The 12,449-nt window shown below is 50.7% G+C and overlaps 1 protein-coding gene across 1 annotated transcript in view; it reads right to left on the bottom strand.

Moving 5' to 3' along the window:
• Positions 1–12,449, bottom strand: part of tmtc2b (transmembrane O-mannosyltransferase targeting cadherins 2b) — a 177,527-nt gene that overhangs the window by 89,562 nt on the left and 75,516 nt on the right. The window lies entirely within an intron of this gene.

Below are 12,449 nucleotides of genomic sequence, written 5' to 3'. Positions count from 1 at the left end.
TCGGATTCTTGTTTGTTTGTGTTTCATGCCTGAGCCAGACTATCGTCATGTTTGCTGTAACCTTGTCCTGTCCTGTCGGAATCTGCCGGTCTATCTGAGCCTACCTATGTTTGGTTATTAAAGAAGCTCTGTTTAAGTTAGTTCGCTTTTGGGTCCTCATTCACTCACCATAACAGAAGAATCCGACCAAGAATGGACCCAGCGACTTCGGATCCTCTCCACTCAGCCGTCGGAATCCAGGGAGCGATGCTAGGCAGACACGAGCAGGAAGTGTCTGCTGCTCGACATGCCGTTGAGACCCTGGCCACCCAAGTCTCCAACCTCACAGAACAGGTTCACCATCTCCGCCTCGATCCACCGGCCACTTCCAGGGCTTTCGAATCTCCGGAGCCCAGAATCAATAACCCGCCGTGTTACTCTGGGGAGCCCACTGAATGCCGCTCGTTCCTCACCCAGTGTGATATTGTGTTTTCTCTCCAGCCCAACACTTACTCCAGGAGCACTGCTCGTGTCGCCTACGTCATATCTCTCCTTATTGGACGGGCTCGTGAGTGGGGCACGGCAATCTGGGAGGCAAGGGCTGAGTGTACTAACCAGTATCAGGACTTTAAGGAGGAGATGATACGGGTTTTTGATCGATCTGTTTTTGGGGAGGAGGCTTCCAGGGCCCTGTCTTCCCTATGTCAAGGTAATCGATCCATAACAGACTACTCTATTGAGTTTCGCACTCTTGCTGCCTCCAGTGGCTGGAACGAGCCGGCTTTGCTCGCTCGTTTTCTGGAGGGTCTCCGCGCAGAGGTAAAGGATGAGATTCTCTCCCGGGAGGTCCCTTCCAGCGTGGATTCCCTGATTGAACTCGCTATTCGCATTGAGCGACGGGTTGATCTGCGTCACCGAGCTCGTGGAAAGGAGCTCGCGTTCTCCGTTGCCCCCCTCTCCGCATCACTACCATCTTCCTCTGCCGGCTCGGGAGCTGAGCCTATGCAGCTGGGAGGTATCCGCATCTCGACTAAGGAGAGGGAACGGAGAATCACCAACCGCCTCTGTCTCTATTGCGGTTCTGCTGGTCATTTTGTCACTTCATGTCCAGTAAAAGCCAGAGCTCATCAGTAAGCGGAGGGCTACTGGTGAGCGCTACTACTCCTGTCTCTCCTTCAAGATCCTGCACTACCTTGTCGGTCCATCTACGCTGGACCGGTTCGTCAGCTTCCTGCAGTGCCTTAATAGACTCTGGGGCGGAGGGCTGTTTTATGGACGAGACCTGGGCTCGGGAACATGACATTCCTCTCAGACAGTTAAGGGAGTCCACGGCCTTGTTCGCCCTGGATGGTAGTCCTCTCCCCAGGATTCAGCGTGAGACGCTACCTTTAACCCTCACTGTTTCTGGTAATCATAGCGAAACCATTTCTTTTTTGATTTTTCGTTCACCTTTTACACCTGTTGTTTTGGGCCATCCCTGGCTAGTTTGTCATAATCCTTCCATTAATTGGTCTAGTAATTCTATCCTCTCCTGGAACGTCTCTTGTCATGTGAAATGTTTAATGTCTGCTATCCCTCCTGTTTCCTCTGTCTCTTCTTCACAGGAGGAGCCTGGTGATTTGACAGGGGTGCCGGAGGAATATCACGATCTGCGCACGGTGTTCAGTCGGTCCAGGGCCACCTCTCTTCCTCCACACCGGTCGTATGATTGTAGTATTGATCTCCTTCCGGGAACCACTCCCCCCCGGGGTAGACTATACTCTCTGTCGGCTCCCGAACGTAAGGCTCTCGAGGATTATTTGTCTGTAGCTCTTGACGCCGGTACCATAGTCCCCTCCTCCTCTCCCGCCGGAGCGGGGTTTTTTTTTGTCAAGAAGAAGGACGGGTCTCTGCGCCCCTGCATAGATTATCGAGGGCTGAATGACATAACAGTTAAGAATCGTTATCCGCTTCCTCTTATGTCTTCAGCCTTCGAGATCCTGCAGGGAGCCAGGTTTTTCACTAAGTTGGACCTTCGTAACGCTTACCATCTCGTGCGCATCAGGGAGGGGGACGAGTGGAAGACGGCGTTTAACACTCCGTTAGGGCACTTTGAATACCGGGTTCTTCCTTTCGGCCTCGCTAACGCTCCAGCTGTCTTTCAGGCATTAGTCAATGATGTCCTGAGAGACATGCTGAACATCTTTGTTTTCGTTTACCTTGACGATATCCTGATTTTTTCACCGTCACTCCAGATTCATGTTCAGCACGTTCGACGTGTCCTCCAGCGCCTTTTAGAGAATTGTCTTTTTGTGAAGGCTGAGAAGTGCACTTTTCATGCCTCCTCCGTCACATTTCTCGGTTCTGTTATTTCCGCTGAAGGCATTAAGATGGATCCCGCTAAAGTCCAAGCTGTCATTGATTGGCCCGTCCCTAAGTCACGCGTCGAGCTGCAGCGCTTTCTCGGCTTCGCGAACTTCTATCGTCGTTTCATCCGTAATTTCGGTCAGGTGGCCGCTCCTCTCACAGCCCTTACTTCTGTCAAGACGTGCTTTAAGTGGTCCGTTTCCGCCCAGGGAGCTTTTGATCTCCTCAAGAATCGTTTTACATCCGCTCCTATCCTTGTTACACCTGACGTCTCTAGACAGTTCGTTGTCGAGGTTGACGCGTCAGAGGTGGGCGTGGGAGCCATTCTTTCTCAGCGCTCCCTCTCTGACGACAAGGTCCACCCATGCGCGTATTTTTCTCATCGCCTGTCGCCGTCGGAACGTAACTATGATGTGGGTAACCGCGAACTGCTCGCCATCCGGTTAGCCCTAGGCGAATGGCGACAGTGGTTGGAGGGGGCGACCGTTCCTTTTGTCGTTTGGACTGACCATAGGAACCTTGAGTACATCCGTTCTGCCAAACGACTTAATGCGCGTCAGGCGCGTTGGGCGCTGTTTTTCGCTCGTTTCGAGTTCGTGATTTCTTATCGTCCGGGCTCTAAGAACACCAAGCCTGATGCTTTGTCTCGTCTCTTCAGTTCTTCAGTAGCCTCCACTGACCCCGAGGGGATTCTCCCTGAGGGGCGTGTTGTCGGGTTGACTGTCTGGGGAATTGAGAGGCAGGTAAAACAAGCGCTCACTCACACTCCGTCGCCGCGCGCTTGTCCTAGGAACCTTCTTTTCGTTCCCGTTCCTACTCGTCTGGCCGTTCTTCAGTGGGCTCACTCTGCCAAGTTAGCCGGCCACCCTGGCGTTCGGGGTACGCTTGCTTCCATTCGCCAGCGTTTTTGGTGGCCCACCCGGGAGCATGACACGCGTCGTTTCGTGGCTGCTTGTTCGGTCTGCGCGCAGACTAAGTCCGGTAACTCTCCTCCTGCCGGCCGTCTCAGGCCGCTTCCTATTCCCTCTCGACCGTGGTCTCACATCGCCTTAGATTTTGTCACCGGACTGCCTTCGTCAGCGGGGAAGACTGTTATTCTTACGGTTGTCGATAGGTTCTCTAAGGCGGCCCATTTCATTCCCCTTGCTAAGCTTCCTTCTGCTAAAGAGACGGCACAAATCATCATCGAGAATGTTTTCAGAATTCATGGCCTTCCGTCAGACGTCGTTTCGGACAGAGGTCCGCAATTCACGTCTCAATTTTGGAGGGAGTTTTGCCGTTTGATTGGGGCTTCCGTCAGTCTCTCTTCCGGCTTTCACCCCCAGTCTAACGGTCAAGCAGAACGGGCCAATCAGACTATTGGTCGCATCTTACGCAGTCTTTCTTTTCGCAACCCTGCGTCTTGGTCAGAACAGCTCCCCTGGGCAGAATACGCCCACAACTCGCTTCCTTCGTCTGCGACCGGGCTATCTCCTTTTCAGAGTAGCCTCGGGTACCAGCCTCCGCTGTTCTCATCTCAGTTCGCCGAGTCCAGCGTCCCCTCCGCTCAGGCTTTTGTCCAACGTTGCGAGCGCACCTGGAAGAGGGTCAGGTCTGCACTTTGCCGTTATAGGACGCAGACTGTGAGGGCTGCTAATAAGCGTAGAACTAAGAGTCCTAGATATTGTCGCGGTCAGAGAGTTTGGCTCTCCACTCAGAACCTTCCCCTTAAGACGGCTTCTCGCAAGTTGACCCCGCGGTTCATTGGTCCGTTCCGTATTTCTCGGGTCATTAATCCTGTCGCAGTTCGACTTCTTCTTCCGCGATACCTTCGTCGCGTCCACCCGGTCTTCCATGTCTCCTGTATTAAGCCCGTTCTTCGCGCCCCCGCTCGTCTTCCCCCCCCCCCCCCCCATCCTTGTCGAGGGCGCACCCATCTACAGGGTCCGCAGGATTTTGGACATGCGTCCACGGGGCCGTGGTCACCAGTACCTTGTCGATTGGGAGGGGTACGGTCCTGAGGAGAGGAGTTGGGTTCCCTCTCGGGACGTGCTGGACCGTGCGCTGATCGAGGATTTCCTCCGTTGCCGCCAGGTTTCCTCCTCGAGTGCGCCAGGAGGCGCTCGGTGAGTGGGGGGGTACTGTCATGTTGTGTCTTGTCTCTGTCCTTTCCCTTCACCCTGTCTCCCTCTGCTGGTCGTTGTTATGTTACCTTTTCTCCCCCGCTTTCCCCCAGCTGTCCCTTGTCTCCTCTAACTACCCGTTCCCCACCTGTTCCCTGTTTCCCTCTGATTAGGTCCCTATATCTCTCTCTGTTTCTGCTCCTGTCCTTGTCGGATTCTTGTTTGTTTGTGTTTCATGCCTGAGCCAGACTATCGTCATGTTTGCTGTAACCTTGTCCTGTCCTGTCGGAATCTGCCGGTCTATCTGAGCCTACCTATGTTTGGTTATTAAAGAAGCTCTGTTTAAGTTAGTTCGCTTTTGGGTCCTCATTCACTCACCATAACACATGTCTTGTTCAATTTGGCCTGATGTGCAGAGACTTGTGGAAGTCACATTGATTCGACAGCAGACGGTAAGCATTGGTGACAGGGCGCAGTAGAGGAAAAGGCTACTTGATGATGGCTTTGTGCTAAGAAAGAAACAAGGAAATTGTAAGACTAGGCTAGATTCTCATTCCTGTTTATCTTTGATTTGTGTAGGTATTGTAACGGTCTTCTAGGTGTGAAGGAGAGTCGGACCAAAATGCGGCGTGTAGATTGCGATCCATGTTTATTGTGACTATAGCAACATGAATCCAAATACAAACAGTGCAAAATAATAAACGTAATGAAAACCGAAACAGCCTAAACTGGTGCAAACTAACACTAAGGACAATCACCCACAAACACACAGTGAAACCCAGGCTACCTAAATATGGTTCCCAATCAGAGACAATGACTAACACCTGCCTCTGATTGAGAACCATATCAGGCCGGACATAGAAATAGACAAACAAGACATCCAACATAGAATGCCCACCCAGTTCACGTCCTGACCAACACTAAAACAAGGAAAACACACACGAACGATGGTCAGAACGTGACAGTACCCCCCCTCCAAGGTGCGGACTCCGGACGCACAACTTAAACCTATGGGGGAGGGTGTGGGTGGGCATCTGTCCGCGGTGGCGGCTCTGGCGCTGGACGTGGACCCCACTCCATAACAGTTTTAGTCCACCTCCTTAGCGTCCCTAGATAGGTGACCCTTCTTAATGACAGCTCGGGACAGAGGGTCAGCTCGAGACAGAGGGGCAGCTCGGGACAGAAGTAGCTCGGGACTGATGGGTAGCACAGCACTGAGAGGAAGCTCAGGCAGGTAGTTAGATCCGGCAGATCCTGGCTGGCTGGCGGTTCTGGCAGATCCTGGCCGACTGGCAGATCTGGAAGAGTCTGGCCGACTGGCAGATCTGGAAGAGTCTGGTCGACTGGCAGATCTGGAAGAGTCTGGTCGACTGGCAGATCTGGAAGAGTCTGGTCGACTGGCAGATCTGGAAGAGTCTGGTCGACTGGCAGATCTGGAAGAGTCTGGTCGACTGGCAGATCTGGAAGAGTCTGGTCGACTGGCAGATCTGGAAGAGTCTGGTCGACTGGCAGATCTGGAAGAGTCTGGTCGACTGGCAGATCTGGAAGAGTCTGGTCGACTGGCAGATCTGGAAGAGTCTGGTCGACTGGCAGATCTGGCTGCTCCATGCTGACTGGCAGCACTGGCTGCTCCATGCTGACTGGCGGCCCTGGCTGCTCCATGCTGACTGGCGGCCCTGGCTGCTCCATGCTGACTGGCGGCCCTGGCTGCTCCATGCTGACTGGCGGCCCTGGCTGCTCCATGCTAACTGGCAGCTCTGGCGGCTCCTTGCAGACTAGCAGCTCTGGCGGCTCCTTGCAGACTAGCAGCTTTGGCGGCATCCTGCAGACAGGCAGCTCTGGCGGCTCCTTGCAGACTGGTAGCTCCTTGCAGACTGGCAGCTCTGGCGGCCCCTGGTTGACTGGCGGCGCTGGCGCTGGGCTGACTGACGGCACTGGCGGCCCCTGGCTGACTGGCGGCACTGGCGGCCCCTGGCTGACTGGCGGCACTGGCGGCCCCTGGCTGACTGGCGGCACTGGCGGCCCCTGGCAGACGGGCGGCGCTGGCGGCTCCTGGCAGACGGGCGGCGCTGGCGGCGCTGGGCAGACGGGCGGCACTGGCGGCGCTGGGCAGACGGGCGGCACTGGCGGCGCTGGGCAGACGGGCGGCACTGGCGGCGCTGGGCAGACGGGCGGCACTGGCGGCGCTGGGCAGACGGGCGGCACTGGCGGCGCTGGGCAGACGGGAAGCTCCGGCAGAGGCGCCGGGCAGACGGGAAGCTCCGGCAGAGGCGCCGGGCAGACGGGAAGCTCCGGCAGAGGCGCCGGACAGGCAGGAGGCTCCGGCAGAGGCGCCGGACAGGCGGGAGGCTCCGGCAGCGCTGGAGAGGAGGAAGGCTCTGGACGGATGGGCCGGAGAGACAGCCTGGTACGGGGAGCTGCCACCGGAGGGCTGGGGTGTGGAGGTGGTGACGGATAGACCGGGCCGTGCAGGCGCACTGGAGCTCTTGAGCACCGAGCCTGTCCAACCTTACCCGGTTGAATGGTCCCGGTCGCCCTGCCAGTGCGGCGAGGTGGAATAGCCCGCACTGGGCTATGCAGGCGAACCGGGGACACCGTGCGCAAGGCTGGTGCCATGTAAGCCGGCCCAAGGAGACGCACTGGAGACCAGATGCGTAGAGCCGGCTTCATGGCACTTGGCTCGATGCCCACTCTAGCCCGGCCGATACGCGGAGCTGGAATGTACCGCACCGGGCTGTGCACCCGCACTGGGGACACCGTGCGCTCCACAGCATAACACGGTGCCTGCCCGGTCTCTCTAGCCCCCCGGTAACCACAGGAAGTTGGCTCAGGTCTCCTACCTGGCGTAGCCATACTCCCTGTTAGCCCCCCCCCAAGAAATTTTTGGGGCTGACTCCCGGGCTTCCATCCACGACGCCGCGCTGCCTCCTCGTACCAACGCCTCTCCGCTTTCGCCGCCTCCCGTTCTTCCTTGGGGCGGCGATACTCTCCTGGCTGAGCCCAAGGTCCTTTACCGTCTAATTCGTCCTCCCATGTCCATACCTCCTCGCGCTGCTCCTGCTGCTGCTTTTTCCTTTGCCCATTACCACACCGCTTGGTCCTGTTGTGGTGGGTGATTCTGTAACGGTCTTCTAGGTGTGAAGGAGAGTCGGACCAAAATGCGGCGTGTAGATTGCGATCCATGTTTATTGTGACTATAGCAACATGAATCCAAATACAAACAGTGCAAAATAATAAACGTAATGAAAACCGAAACAGCCTAAACTGGTGCAAACTAACACTAAGGACAATCACCCACAAACACACAGTGAAACCCAGGCTACCTAAATATGGTTCCCAATCAGAGACAATGACTAACACCTGCCTCTGATTGAGAACCATATCAGGCCGGACATAGAAATAGACAAACAAGACATCCAACATAGAATGCCCACCCAGTTCACGTCCTGACCAACACTAAAACAAGGAAAACACACACGAACGATGGTCAGAACGTGACAGGTATAAAGGCTTTACTTGGTGTATTTTTCTCTCCCTGTAATATTATTAGGGCTGTCAAATTTGTTATTTACAGTTAACGTTTGAGATTTGTAATGCCCTAAAAAAAAGTTCACACATTTCATCTCCATTTCTTCAACCAAAAGTTAACGTTTCCGCACTGACCCTTTTAAGCAAAGCACAAAACTGTGCTGTGTGCTCTCAGTCTCAGCAGCTATAGATAAAGGCTCCTAGTTAAAAAGGCTTCTGAAGTTTAATTATATACGCAACAATTATAATCTATATAATCACATGTCCTGTTGCTGCAGGATTACTTTCCTGCTGTAGCAAACTGGCTTAAATTAATAGCTCAGACACACCGGTATGATTGTCAAATGTTTATTCTGAACAGTGTCAGCAGCCAATCTCTTTTGTGTTTACAACACTTGTTGTATTCGGCGCATGTGACAAATAAAGTTTGATTTGACCTTGAAGTCGTCAGCCACTTGGCCTAGTTAAAATACTCCACACCAGAAGGTGGCAGTAACGTTGTTTTGCAATGCATTTCCATGTGTGTTGCTTATGGTCTATATTCCAATGTTGTATTTTGTAGAATGCCCTTGTTGACACTAGCCAGATGACCACAGGTAGATAACTACTACTAGTAAGATGACGAAGAAACAATTTAATTCACTCTCCATGATCCCATATTGCCAGTGCCAGCCCATAGCAAAATGTTTAGCTAGCTAGTTAACGTTCGCGTATTCGCTAGATATCACAACATAGCTAGCTACACTGCACTAACTCGGCAGCTAACGCAGGCAGCCGTTTCATGGAAACGAATTCATTGTGATTTAATTATAATGTCAATACTAGCGACAGTGGTTAGCTAGCTTGGAGGAAGTATTTAATGTGGTGTGCAATGCGTCTGTGCACTTAGCTAGCTACCATCCCAAAGCCTACATTGCATATGAAGTGTGACTGGCTCATGACATTTAATGTACAGAGAAAATGCCCTCTTTTTTTCCTTTTTGTTGTCACCCCTATTGGCTCCCCCAAGTGTTGGTTCGTGCTCTCTGATTGGCTCAAAGTCAAGTTGTTGGCCACTGATAAGCATTACGAATTTACAAGTTGAAACGGCATGTCCATCACTACCAGGTCGGCATGCAGTAAGCAGGTAGAACGACCTGCCACTGTGATAAGTATCTGTCGGCAGTGAGATTCTCTGTGCGTTTCATGCTTCAGATCTGACATCTGTAGCAGCTCCTGTAGAGCGGTCTGTGGTGCTTAAACATCCACCATGCATGCAGCTTTGAGCAACAATAAAGCTAGCCGTCTAGTTATGCACAGTTTTGCACAGAAGTCGCTAGCAAATGCTAACGTTAGCTAGCTAGCTAACCAAACGAGAATGTTTACAATGCCATGGATGAATGCCTCTTGTTTAAAATAATTTCCCACAATGGAACAGGACATCCATTCAATTTAGTTACTGTTTTTGTTGTAGTTCACAGGTTAAAAGATTTAAGCAAATGATCCCAATTCTAGTAGTAGCAGCTTGGGATCTAGTTGAAGAACATGGATAAGTAGCCTAGGCTAAATCTAATAGCTGTATGATATTTTACATGATCTCCGACCTGTCTGATCTGTTATTTATGTAGTGTTTACTCCTATTCCCAAAATATATTATACCTACAACCCAATGTGATGTTCTTTTAAATGGAAACATCTTTAACTATGATAAAATTTAAACAATATATATTTGTTTCAATTAATCAAATTAATCTCACAGAAAACCATGTGATTAACTCAATAAAATGATTTAATCGTTTGACAAGCCCTAAGTGTTACACAAACACACGCTAAAAACACGTGATGAAGATTCATTCCAGTGATAACTGTAAATCAACTGTAAATTTCGGTGTTCCTCAAGGTTCCGTTTTAGGACCACTATTGTTTTCACTATATATTTTACCTCTTGGGGATGTTATTCGAAAACATAATGTTAACTTTCACTGCTATGCGGATGACACACAGCTGTACATTTCAATTAAACATGGTGAAGCCCCAAAATTGCCCTTGCTAGAAGAATGTGTTTCAGACATAAGGAAGTGGATGGCTGCAAACTTTCTACTTTTAAACTCGGACAAAACAGAGATGCTTGTTCTAGGTCCCAAGAAACAAAGAGATCTTCTGTTGAATCTGACAATTAATCTTAATGGTTGTACAGTCGTCTCAAATAAAACTGTGAAGGACCTCGGCGTTACTCTGGACCCTGATCTCTCTTTTGAAGAACATATCAAGACCATTTCAAGGACAGCTTTTTTCCATCTACGTAACATTGCAAAAATCAGGAACTTTCTGTCCAAAAATGATGCAGAAAAATTAATCCATGCTTTTGTCACTTCCAGGTTAGACTACTGCAATGCTCTACTTTCCGGCTACCCGGATAAAGCACTAAATAAACTTCAGTTAGTGCTAAATACGGCTGCTAGAATCCTGACTAGAACCAAAAAATTTGATCATATTACTCCAGTGCTAGCCTCTCTACACTGGCTTCCTGTCAAAGCAAGGGCTGATTTCAAGGTTTTACTGCTAACCTACAAAGCATTACATGGGCTTGCTCCTATCTATCTCTCTGATTTGGTCCTGCCGTACATACCTACACGTACGCTACGGTCACAAGACGCAGGCCTCCTAATTGTCCCTAGAATTTTTAAGCAAACAGCTGGAGGCAGGGCTTTCTCCTATAGAGCTCCATTTTTATGGAACGGTCTGCCTACCCATGTCAGAGACGCAAACTCGGTCTCAACCTTTAAGTCTCTACTGAAGACTCATCTCTTCAGTGGGTCATATGATTGAGTGTAGTCTGGCCCAGGAGTGGGAGGGTGAACGGAAAGGCTCTGGAGCAACGAACCACCCTTGCTGTCTCTGCCTGGCCGGTTCCCCTCTTTCCACTGGGATTCTCTGCCTCTAACCCTATTACAGGGGCTGAGTCACTGGCTTTACTGGGGCTCTCTCATGCCGTCCCTGGAGGGGGTGCGTCACCTGAGTGGGTTGAGTCACTGATGTGGTCATCCTGTCTGGGTTGGCCCCCCCCCCCCCCTTAAGTTGTGCCGTGGCGGAGGTCTTTGTGGGCTATACTCAGCCTTGTCTCAGGATGGTAAGTTGGTGGTTGAAGATATCCCTCTAGTGGTGTGGGGGCTGTGCTTTGGCAAAGTGGGTGGGGTTATATCCTTCCTGTTTGTCCCTGTCCGGGGGTGTCCTCGGAGTGGGCCACAGTGTCTCCTGACCCCTCCTGTCTCAGCCTCCAGTATTTACGCTGCAGTAGTTTATGTGTCGGGGGGCTAGGGTCAGTTTGTTATATCTGGAGTACTTCTCCTGTCCTATTCGGTGTCCTGTGTGAATCTAAGTGTGCGTTCTCTAATTCTCTCCTCTCTTTCTCTCTCTCGGAGGACCTGAGCCCTAGGACCATGGCCCAGGATTACCTGACATGATGACTCCTTGCTGTCCCCAGTCCACCTGGCTGTGCTGCTGCTCCAGTTTCAACTGACCTGAGCCCTAGGACCATGCCCCAGGAATACCTGACATGATGACTCCTTGCTGTCCCCAGTCCACCTGACTGTGCTGCTGCTCCAGTTTCAACTATTCTGCCTTATTATTATTCGACCATGCTGGTCATTTATGAACATTTGAACATCTTGACCATGTTTTGTTATAATCTCCACCCGGCACAGCCAGAAGAGGACTGGCCACCCCACATAGCCTGGTTCCTCTCTAGGTTTCTTCCTAGGTTTTGGCCTTTCTAGGGAGTTTTTCCTAGCCACCGTGCTTCTTCACCTGCATTGCTTGCTGTTTGGGGTTTTAGGCTGGGTTTCTGTACAGCACTTTGAGATATCAGCTGATGTACGAAGGGCTATATAAAATAAATTTGATTGAAATTTGATTGATAACGCCTTGCATGTAAACGTACCACCTAATCATCATTATGTCACATTAAAGTATCATTCATCTCAATAACATGCACTACATTATAGTGACAGACGATGAATGAACAAATCCTGAAACTGTGATCGTTTTGATTGTTTACTTATTACTAAAGCGAGATCTAATTGGTGTTTGGTAACAAATGGTGTCACAGGGGGAATTAACGATGGATAATGATAATGACACTGTTCAAGGATAATGTAGGATTTGTACACAAGACGACACACAGCAAGGCACCATGGGAATTCAAATTCAACTGACAAAAGTCCTTATCAGCTTCCCATGACCCCATTTCCATAATAATACGATTCCCTAACTCACGTCACTGCTCTGACAGTCACTTACGGATGTGTATCTTTGTGATTTCTATCCAAATACACAAACAGTATATAAACAGAAGAAATAGCCTACTTTCCCTTTGCTTTTCTTCCCCACGTGTATATTTTCTTGCATTCAAAGGACAAAACAACAGCTCTTTCCGGATCACACAGCTGCACCTACATGGCAAAATGTTTCGCAAATTACATCCTAATGAAAAGCAAACATAACACAGGCATACTT

This window comes from Oncorhynchus mykiss, chromosome 1 (genome assembly GCF_013265735.2).
Source record: "Oncorhynchus mykiss isolate Arlee chromosome 1, USDA_OmykA_1.1, whole genome shotgun sequence".
In the NCBI taxonomy this organism is placed as follows: Eukaryota; Metazoa; Chordata; class Actinopteri; order Salmoniformes; family Salmonidae; genus Oncorhynchus; species Oncorhynchus mykiss.
This window is presented reverse-complemented; position numbering and strand designations above follow the sequence as displayed.